This window comes from Nelumbo nucifera, chromosome 3, assembly GCF_055504915.1.
Source record: "Nelumbo nucifera cultivar China Antique chromosome 3, China Antique-T2T, whole genome shotgun sequence".
NCBI lineage: Eukaryota > Viridiplantae > Streptophyta > Magnoliopsida > Proteales > Nelumbonaceae > Nelumbo > Nelumbo nucifera.
This window is the reverse complement of record NC_142651.1, coordinates 51,086,304-51,096,533: the sequence shown is the minus strand read 5'-3', so window position 1 is coordinate 51,096,533 and position 10,230 is coordinate 51,086,304.

Here is a 10,230-nt window from a genome sequence, read left to right as displayed (position 1 = left end):
CTCTAAAACGGCCCTTAAAGTATATTTTCTTTAACAGCCACAAAACACCCCAAATTAGATGACAGACAAAACCATAAAATCCCATCTCCCCATCAATACGACTTCATATCAGAATTCTTCCCTCAACAAAATAAACATTATTGAAAAGATGATTTAACTTTTCTAAATAGCAATATCTAAATTGCACTTAACACCCCCTTAGGCTGCGTTTGGAAACGATGCAAATAGAGTGTAAATCTCGGTTCAGGGTAAATTTGCACTCCGGTTCACTTTTGCCTGTTGATGAGGGCAGATTTGGCCCTCCAGTGAAATTGCGACACGTGGCACCTCGTGACAACTAGGCAAGCACCCAGGCAAAAACTTACCAAGTTGGTGTCCCCCCCGGGCACCGGTCTGGCTGGCCTGGCGCGACCTGCGCGACCTGGCCGGATCAGCCTGCCACAGGCGCTGACCTGGCAACCTGGCCCGGACACAGGCGCTGATCTGGCAATCTAGCCCGGACACAGGCGCCGACCTGACAACCTGGCCCGGACACAGGCGCCGACCTAGCAATCTGGCCCGGACACAGGCGCCAAACTGACAACCTGACCCGGACACAGGCGCCGGCCTGGCAACCTGGCCCGGACACCAACCCGCCGACTGACACAGGTGCCGACCTGACAACCTGGCCCGGACATAGGCGCCGACCTGGCAACCTGGCCCGGACACCGACCCGCCGACAGACAGGCGCCGGCCTGGCAACCTGGCCCGGACACCGACCCGCCGACTGACATAGGCGTCGACCTGACAACCTGGCCCAGGCGTCGACCTGGCCGCCTAGCACAAGCGCCAGCCTGACAACCTCGAGGAGTTCATCACCGTACCCCGGTTCTGACAGGATATGACGTCTTACCATTTGAAAGCTTTTCAACCACCTAACCCGCGAGGGCACCACTATATAAGGACTCCGACCCCCAAAGCCAGGGGGGAGAAAAAAAGTATGGTAACCCCCGCTCTCTAGCTCTCTCATTTCTCTCCAAGCTCTCTGTAATCAGAATGCTAACTTAGGCATCGGAGAGTCCCCGCCGGGAAAATACCCCCGGGTCCTCTGATTCAGTTCCCGCAGGTCCCTCAGCTCCCGCCGTCTACAAAGGAGAGAAAATCACCTCACGCGGAGGGTAGTCGGGTTGCGCTGCACCAGGGAGCTCCACCATCCTCTGAGTTGCAGGCCGCCTAGGAGCAAGTCAAGTGACGAGTTCGCCATCAGGCAGTTCGTCACCAGGCAGTTCGCCACCAGGGAGCACTGCCGGGCAGTTCGCCACCAGGCAGTTCGCCCCCAGGCAGTTCGCCACCAGGCAGTTCACCACCAGGGAGCACTACTAGGCAGTTCGCCACCAGGCAGTTCGCCATCAGGCAGTTCGCCATCAGGCAGTTCGCCACCAGGGAGCACTACCGGGCAGTTCGCCACCAGGGAGCACTACCAGGCAGTTCACCATCGGGCAGTTCGCCACCAGGCAATTCGCCACCAGGGAGCACTACCAGGCAGTTCGCCACCGGGCAGTTCGCCACCAAGCAGTTCGCCCCTAGGCAGTTCGCCACCAGGGAGCATCACCAGGCAATTCGTCACCAAGTGGTTCTCCCCGAGGGAGTTCGCCAAGTAGCTCATCACCAAGGCACGTCACCACCAGGTCAAACACGAGGTACTTAGCCAAAAAATTTATACATCACAAAAAATGGTATGTGACCAAAAACGGTTACATCACCTGTGTTTGACAACATTAAATTTATGCATTGACAAATGACAAACCAACACATATTTACATTGATAATAAGATGTAAAAGTATATCAATAAAAAAGAAGTAAATTTACATTCAAGTAGGCTTTTGATAAAAAAAAGCATATACTTTATTGGAATTCATATTTGCATCCATTACAGCTAAAAATCTGTTTGGTAAGAAGATAAATTTGTCATTGCAAAACTAACCCAATTTTGCAATTATATGAACCATTTTACATTCTACATATTTGCATTTACACTTATTTACATCATTTCCAAACGCAGCCCTAAAAGCAAAATCATTTCTAAAACTCCAAATATTATAACAAATAACACAACTCAACCAAAAAAAAAAAAATCTTCTATCCATATTAAAAGAAAAACACCTGAGAATGTTGAAAAGAAAAACGTCAACATAATTTTATCTTAAACCATCAAATCTAACACCCGTAGAAGTTCCACCAAATATCCCTAACAAAATTACAAGTAAAAGAATAAGTGAAACATCCTTATTACTAGTATTACAAAAAGCACACTTTGAATCAATTAGAACCACGAAAAGACAAACAAAATTCCTAACAACGCTCCAAAGAAACAATTTATATGTAGGTCTAATAGGAAGCATCTAGATTTTTCTAATTAGGCACAAGGTTTAGAGATCTGCTTTGGTCAGTGTAACATCCATTTGAACAGCCTTTACAACCTTGCATTGGGAATATCTCCATACTTATGTGCTTTATTTCATGGGGAGACATTTCCCAATGCAAAGTTGCAAGAGGATGTTCAAACAGTTTGAGCACGGACTTGCATTGATCGAAGCTGAACTTTAAGGTTGAAGGGGGAAATTGATTCGCTCTCTTAGACCATAAAAAATAAACAAATAAACAACCACTTTCAAACAGAGCTTCTCATTTCTATTAGGAGCCCCAAAAAATAAATTCCCACTCTCCATCCTATAAATATGAGTAACTAAAACTAACCCCAAAATAGGGGTGTTTATAGTTTGATTAACCGAACCATGGGCATATTTTGCGAATCGAACCGATGGTACCGATTTTTCCATTTCTCCAAACTGAAACCGAACCGGTACCATCGGTTAACCGGTCCATCGGTTTCGGTTTTTGACTGATTCGGTTATTCAATTTTTTTTGTTTTTTATATTTATAATATATATTATATAAATATATGTATAATACTATATTATAAATAATAAATTATATATAATATATTTATAAATAGATTATTATAAATATAATATACGTATATATTTATATATAATAAATATATAATATATAGAAAATATGTGACGTATATTAAAAATATATATAATGGTCAGTTCGATTAACTGCTGGTTTTTTGTAGGTTAACCAAAAACTGAACTGATCCTTCGGTTTTTCTAAAATTCCAAACCGATCAGTTCAATTCGGTTTTTCATGGACACCCCTACCCCAAAACACTATCATAAAAAAGACTTCTCAAACAACTCTCATCCCAAGAACCATTGTCGCGGCCCCACCAAATTACAAATTTTCAGATTTCTATCTCATGAATACTCGGACCCACACGAGCAAAAAACTAATCGTGCATTCTTGCCCAAGGGACATTACAAACACTAAAACCAGAATTATTAAAGACCTTAGCTCCAACCTAGTGAAAGATCTTCATTAAGGTCCTACAAGGAGATTTTCAAAACATAGAAGAGTTCTTCAACATCCTAAAAGGTTATAACTCATTATTATTTAAATGGTTACATCTTAAGGCTCAATTTGTATTATTTGTATTATTTTTTATGTATTTGTATTGTACATATTTATATTTCTACTCTTTTCAAACTGAGTCTAACAAACAAACTTATAATGCATTTTGAGAATTTAAAAACTTCCAAGCAATTTCCCACCGAAATGCTTTATTCACTTCTTAAGCTTTCTTAACACCAAGGCCATGATCAGATTTTGGAGAACAAATATTTTCTCAATTACTCCAAATAAATGGATTTGATTCTTGTTAAATTTCCACCAATTTTTTATTAAAACCCTATCTCTGATCATTAGCTTTATTAGGAAGTTGCTCCATTAACATTATATGATTAGGAACAACTTGAATAATAGATTTCAAAAAAAAAAAAATGCATATTCCCAACTGAGATAAATTAGAAAGTTTCCAATAATTCAATTTATTAGACATATTATCTAAAACAAAATTAATAGATGATAACTTATTCTTGGACCAAAAAATAATATCTAGATATTTTGATGTACGATCCAAATTATCCATCTTTAAACATCTCCTAATCAACTTTTCACCTTAACGACTTACATTCTTATTGCAATCTATATATATTACTGATGTCGCACGATCCGGTCACTCCTATCTGGCACTCACGTGGCTCCTGAGAGGTGCCTGGAACGAAGAGGAAGAAGAAGAACTCCCGGGGTTTTGCCCGGCGGGAACACTCCGATGATTAAGTCAGTATTTTGTGCAGGAAGCAAAGGGAAAACGAAGGCTAAGAGTGAAGATTGCGCAGGTGATTCGAAGATACCTTGTTCCTTGAGAATAAGCCCCTTATAACTGAATTCCGTTGCTTCAGGCCCTCTACTTCTGACAGGGCAGGTATAACCGCCACTGTCAGTTTGCCACAGCCGTTACTGGCAAGGTTGAGGTGGCACGCGCGGGGCCGTCATTGCAGGGTACGTGCCTGTCAGGTGCGAGACACCTTTCTGAAGGTGACAGGCGCAGTGCTTTCTGACGAGGGACATGTCTGCTGTCCACATATTTGTCGGGTACGACGGTCGGGCAGAAAGCCTTCCTGCGGTATGCCGAGCTACCCTTCCGCGAATTACCCTGAGTCGGGTTATCTCTTGAGTGACGAGCTGCCCGTAGCAAGTTATGCCGAGCTCGCTTACTTGAGGTGTCCATGCCTCGGGGTGTCTAGAGATGGATCGGTGCGTTCCTGTCTAGGAGGGGCTCAAGGTCCATTGGGGGGAGCTCGGGCCTTTAGAGAGGTCAGGGTGCCCCAAACTCGGGACCCCCCGAAGTGCCTTAACCCCGGGGAGGAGGTGCGGGTAAGACGACTTCCGGCGAGTGGCTTACCCGCCCAGTTGCCGAGCTGAGCTCGGTGGGACTTTCCCTCCGAGTTGTGGTTGCGTCCGTTGCGCTGTCATGCTGAGTCACTGTTTGAGCAAGGTCACGCCCACATGTACCCGTGCTGCGAGGTCAGGCCAAATCACCCTCCATCAATTGCCCCCCACTCCCTGCACTGGCGACAATGACCTAGCGCGGGGAGGTCATGGCGCGCCGGGTGGATTTGGCGTTGGTATTCATGCCGCTTTGTTGCGCGCTCCGTCCAGCTGGACCGGTCTAGCATCCGGTTTAATAATAAAAGACTCGAGTCGCGTCTGGATTACGCGCGGATCTCACGCGATTTGGACTTCGCAGACGTCAAAAATGCGCTAAACCGTTTTCGCCTTGAGGAACCCGCAGCTTTGGCTATAAATAGGGGACCCTTGGCCATTTTCTTCGCCACAAAGCTCTCGTCATTAGCGTTTGAGCTCACGCCGGAGGTCTCTTAGCTCGGGTCTTCCGGTTCTCCCAGTCCGGTTGCGTTTCTTTTGGTGAGTCCCCCTGACCTTCCTTCCCCTTTTCAAATTTGTTTCTTCCCTTTAGTTCGCTATGTCGTCTAGTGTAGACAGCCTTATCAACGAGCCCGAGGTGGGTACCTCAGCTCGGGGTGACTCCTCTGCTGCCTAGCCATCCGAAGTACGGGTGGCTTCGGGTCATCTGGCGTCCACCTCCCACCGAGGTCGGAAACAGATCAGTTCGGGCCTTCTATAATGACTTCGGAGAGGCTCCAGGACCTCATACAGAGTTTCCACCTCCCTAAGGAATACTCATATATCCTTCCCACCGGCAACTTCCCATGGGAGCACGGTCCTGACGAGATCGTGATCTTCAGGGAGCAACTGATAGTCGGGCTCCAACTTCCTCTTCACCCTTTGATCGTTGAGGTGTTGGTACACTTTAACATCACCCTGGACCAACTCCACCCAAACTCCATACGGAATGTGGTGGGTCCATCTCTCTTTGCTTTGATCGTTCCCTCTCCATAGATTTAGATGTTCTCAGTACAATTTTGGCTACAAAGAAGAGCGCTTCGGGCGCTCTCCCCGGGCACAGGCAATCCTACTACCTGTCCCCCCGCCCAGGTTTCAAACTCATCCACAAGCTCCCGAGCAAAGTCCCAGCTTGGAAGCGGGACTACTTCGTAGTCCGGAGTAGTACGGGGTGGCCCTTCCCCACCGATTGGAGGATAGCCGTTCAAGACCCCAGTGTCATCCTAAACAGGAAGACCAAGAAGGTGCTCCAGTCACTGGCTCAGCTCGGGTTGAATTATAAAGACTTCACTTCTGAGGAGAAGCTCATCTAGGTGAGCTTGAGCCCAGGTAGGTTTTCCTCCACTTTGGCTTTCTGTTCATATGTTTACTTCGGGTTGCTGATGTCGTGTTTCGCTGCAGGTCCCATGGAGGCGGAGAGAATAAACAACCAGAAGTTCTTCCGCTAGATGAAGAGGAAGAAACGCGTAGCCAAGAAGGCGCGCGTTGAGTCCCCGCGAGCTTCAGTCGAGCCCTAACCTCCGCAGACTTCTGCCTCGGGGCCAAAGGTGGTAGCCGCGCCTGTCGTCGACTTGGAAGAAGGGGCCGTGCCTAAGGGGCCCGAGGTGATGGCGGAACCTGCTGTTAGGCCCACCGAGCCTATTGCCAAGCCCACCAGACCTGCTGGTGAAAGCGTTACCGAGGCCAATGCTGCTGCTGTCGGGGCTCATCCTGCCGAAGCTGCCGCTGATGCCTCTGAGAGTTCCACTCGTGATGTGGAGATGACGGCTTCCAGCTCGGAGGGTCAGGGGAGCCAAACCGTCCTGAACCCCCAGTGTAGTCTGAAGAAGAGCAAGATGGCTGCATACCCGGGGGAGGTCAGCGAGTGGGCTGAACTCACTCCTAGTCAGCTCGGCGCCCGAGCTGCCACTCATACTATGGTGGTGAGTCTTTCTTCTCTTTTCGCCCCCCCCTCTTTTTTTTTGATTTCCCTCTTGACCGGTTCCCCTTTTGCAGGTGAACACCGCCATTCCCGCCTTGACCCTTCAATCAGATCAGCACCTGAGGCGGGCTCTGGAGGCTGAGAAATCATCTCGCGCAGCCCATACTGAGTTGAGGGCAGCCCGCTGTCAGGTCCACTACCTGGAGAGTGACGCCTCGAATCAAAAGAGCTTCATCGAGGTGTTAATGGTAGAGAAGGGGAGCTGGCCCGAGACAAAGACAAGCTGAGGGCCAAGGTGAACGGCCTCAAAGTCGGTCAGGAGGCCTTAGGGCTTGAGGTGAACAGCCTAAAGGCTGACTGGGATGCCTTGAAGCTCGAAGTGCAAGGCCTCAAGGAGGCGAAGGGGAAGCTGGAACATGAAGTGGGGTACCTCTAGGAAGACATAAGAGAGAAGACTGCAATCTTCGAGGGTGCTCTCAAGGATGCCAAGACTCAGGCCGTCATTGACTACGTCAACTCTTCAAGGTTTGACGACGTGATGACGGAGGCTTACCGTAAGGGCTTCAAGCTTAGTCGGTGGCTGATCAGGTACCTCTACCCCGAGCTGGACACGAGCGCCATCACTACTTCGCGGATCACTGACGACATCGTGCGTCGGTCAAAAGATGACAATGATTCTGAAGATGAGGGCGCCGAAGATGAAGCAGAGGATGCTGGTCCAGATACTATCCCTGAGGAGGTCCCTGATAGAGGCGACGAGCTCCCGAAGTAGTTTGCTCTTTATATTTGTAACTTAATCTCCTCCCTTTTTCTTTCTTGTAATCAAAACGTTCTTAATGGAATTTATGTAATGAATTTTCTGCAATGAAGAAATTTTTTCCATCTGTCAAAAGTTTGTGCAATTCATTTTTGTCGAAACGGTTATCTCACCCCAAGCTGTTAACCTATCGAGTTGGACTTCCGAAGTGGGTGTTCCTTAACGGCCATCGTGGCCCCGAACTGTTTAGTAGGGGTAGCCTTGTGTACGTTGGGGTGAGGGACATAGTAGGGCGCATGCCCGACCAGTCTGCACCCGAGGTAGGTTGCCGTCTATTATCCTTAATGGGTCCAACTCTTTGCGCACTAGGGCGGGCTATTTGTTGTAAGGTTCATGCCCGAGCCGCCTGCACCTCAGGCGCTGCAAGTACTTAGTTCATGCTAATGGGGTAACTCATTTTTGTATGCTGCTGGGGTTTCTTCATTAGCTCGGTGTTTCAGCTCTTAGGCTGGAGGAGTGGCTCGTGGCTCACTCTCGGAGTCTGCCCATGCCATAGAAGCGACTGGGTCCTATTGTGCCGAGGTCATATTAGCTCGGTATTCTGGTCCTTAGGCTTTGGGAGTGGCTCATGGCCTACTCGATTCTTATAGATAGTATTGTCTTAGGTTGACAATATTCCATGCCCGAGGTACTTGTTTCCCTTCGAGGGTCTCGAGCTCGTACGTTCCTTCCCCGAGCACTCGTTTCACTTGGTAAGGGCCTTCCCAGTTGGACCTGAGCTGCCAACGCCGGGCTCAGGCACCATAACTTTACGAAGGACCAGGTCGCCAACGCGGAGATTCCGCTTCTTGACCCTGGCGTTATAGTACTGAGCTACTCTCTGCTGGTAGGCTGTTGTCCTGATGTACGCGAGGACCCTTACTTCGTCGAGTAGATCGAGGTTGGTACATAGCTCATCTTTGTTTGTCTGATCACTATATGCCTCTAATCGTAGCGTAGGCACTTCGATCTCTATGGGAATCACCGCTTCGGTGCCGTAGGTGAGATTGAAGGGTGTTTCTCCCGTGGCGGTCTTCGTCATGGTCCGGTATGCCCATAGGACACTGGGTAGTTCATCTGCCCACAATCCTTTAGCCTGGTCCAATCGTTCCTTTAATCCGTGGAGGATGGCTCTGTTTGTGACCTCTGCTTGACCGCTTGCTTGAGGGTGTGCGACTGAAGTAAAGTTCTGTCGGATTCTCATGTCTCGGCACCAGTCTTGAAATTTGATGTCTTCGAACTACTTGTCGTTGTCGGAAATCAATACCCGAGGTAATCCGAAGCAGCACACGATGTTCTTCCAAAAGAATTTTTATCACATTTTCTGACGAGCTCAATAGCATCTTCCTTCATTGTTGGCCAATAATACCCTTGTCGAAGTGCCTTTTGGGTGAGGGCCCTGCCCCCCAAGTTCCCACCGCACAGGCCCCCATGAGTGTCATGGAGTATGAACTCGGCTTCGGTAGGTCGCAAGCAACGCAGGTAGGGGAGCGTGTAAGATCTCCGGTATAGCCGCTCGTCTATCATGACTTATTTGGCTGCCTAACGCTGCACCCTTCTAGCTGCATTGCGATCTGCAGGGAGGGTCTCGTGTAGCAAAAAGCTCGCGAGCGGGTCAATCCAGCTCGGCTCTACTTGAAGGACAAGAGCGACCTCCTCTGCCCCCCTGAGAATGCTAGGCCGAGACAGGTCCTCTATGTATACGGTTCTCATGGTGATGTCGCTGGTGCTAGATAACCTGGACAGGGCGTTGGCCTCAGCGTTCTTCGACCTAGGGATTTGTCTGATGAAGTGTGACTGGAAGTTGAGCAGGGCCTCTCTAACTTTGGCTAATTAGGCGACCATGCTCGGCTCGCGAGCTTCGTACTCGCCAGTGACCTGATTGACCACGAGCTGAAAGTCGTTGCAGATAACGATGTGCCTGGCTTTTACTTCTCTAGCTAAGGCTAGTCCAGCTATCAACGCCTCGTACTCTGCTTCATTGTTAGATGCCACGAACTCAAAGCGTAGCGCGTATTCCAGTTTCGTACCACTTGGGCCGTGTAGAACTATTCCGGCACCACTGCCCTGTTGGTTCGAGGAGCCATCTACATGAAGGATCCAGGGCTCCTCATCCCAACTCGCGCTTGGCCTAGCTACGAGAGATGCCACACTGGATACTACCTCACGGGGCTCAGACTGAACCAGCCTGGGAGCTTCGAGCTCACCCGAATTAGGGACCTCGTGCTCAACCGGCCTAGGAGCTTCGAAGCTGAACGTGCACTCGGCGATGAAATTTGCTAAGGCTTGGGCCTTAATGGCAGTTCACGGCTTGTACTGGAGGTCGTACTCGCTGAGCTCTACGGCTCACTTCGTCAACCGACCAGAGACCTCAGGCTTAAGTAAGACTTGCCTTAGAGGTTCGTTGGTGAGGACGATAACAGTATAGGCTTGGAAGTACGGGCAGAGCTTCCGAGCTGCGATTATCAGTGCGTATGCTAGCTTTTCCATCTCCGGGTATCTCGTCTCTGCTCCCTGCAATACTTTGCTAACATAATAGATGGGTCATTGGACCCGATCTACTTCCTTTATTAGTACCGAGCTTACCATTTCGTCGCTCGCCGAGAGGTACAGTTCTAAAACATCGCCCTCCTCGGGCCGGGTTAA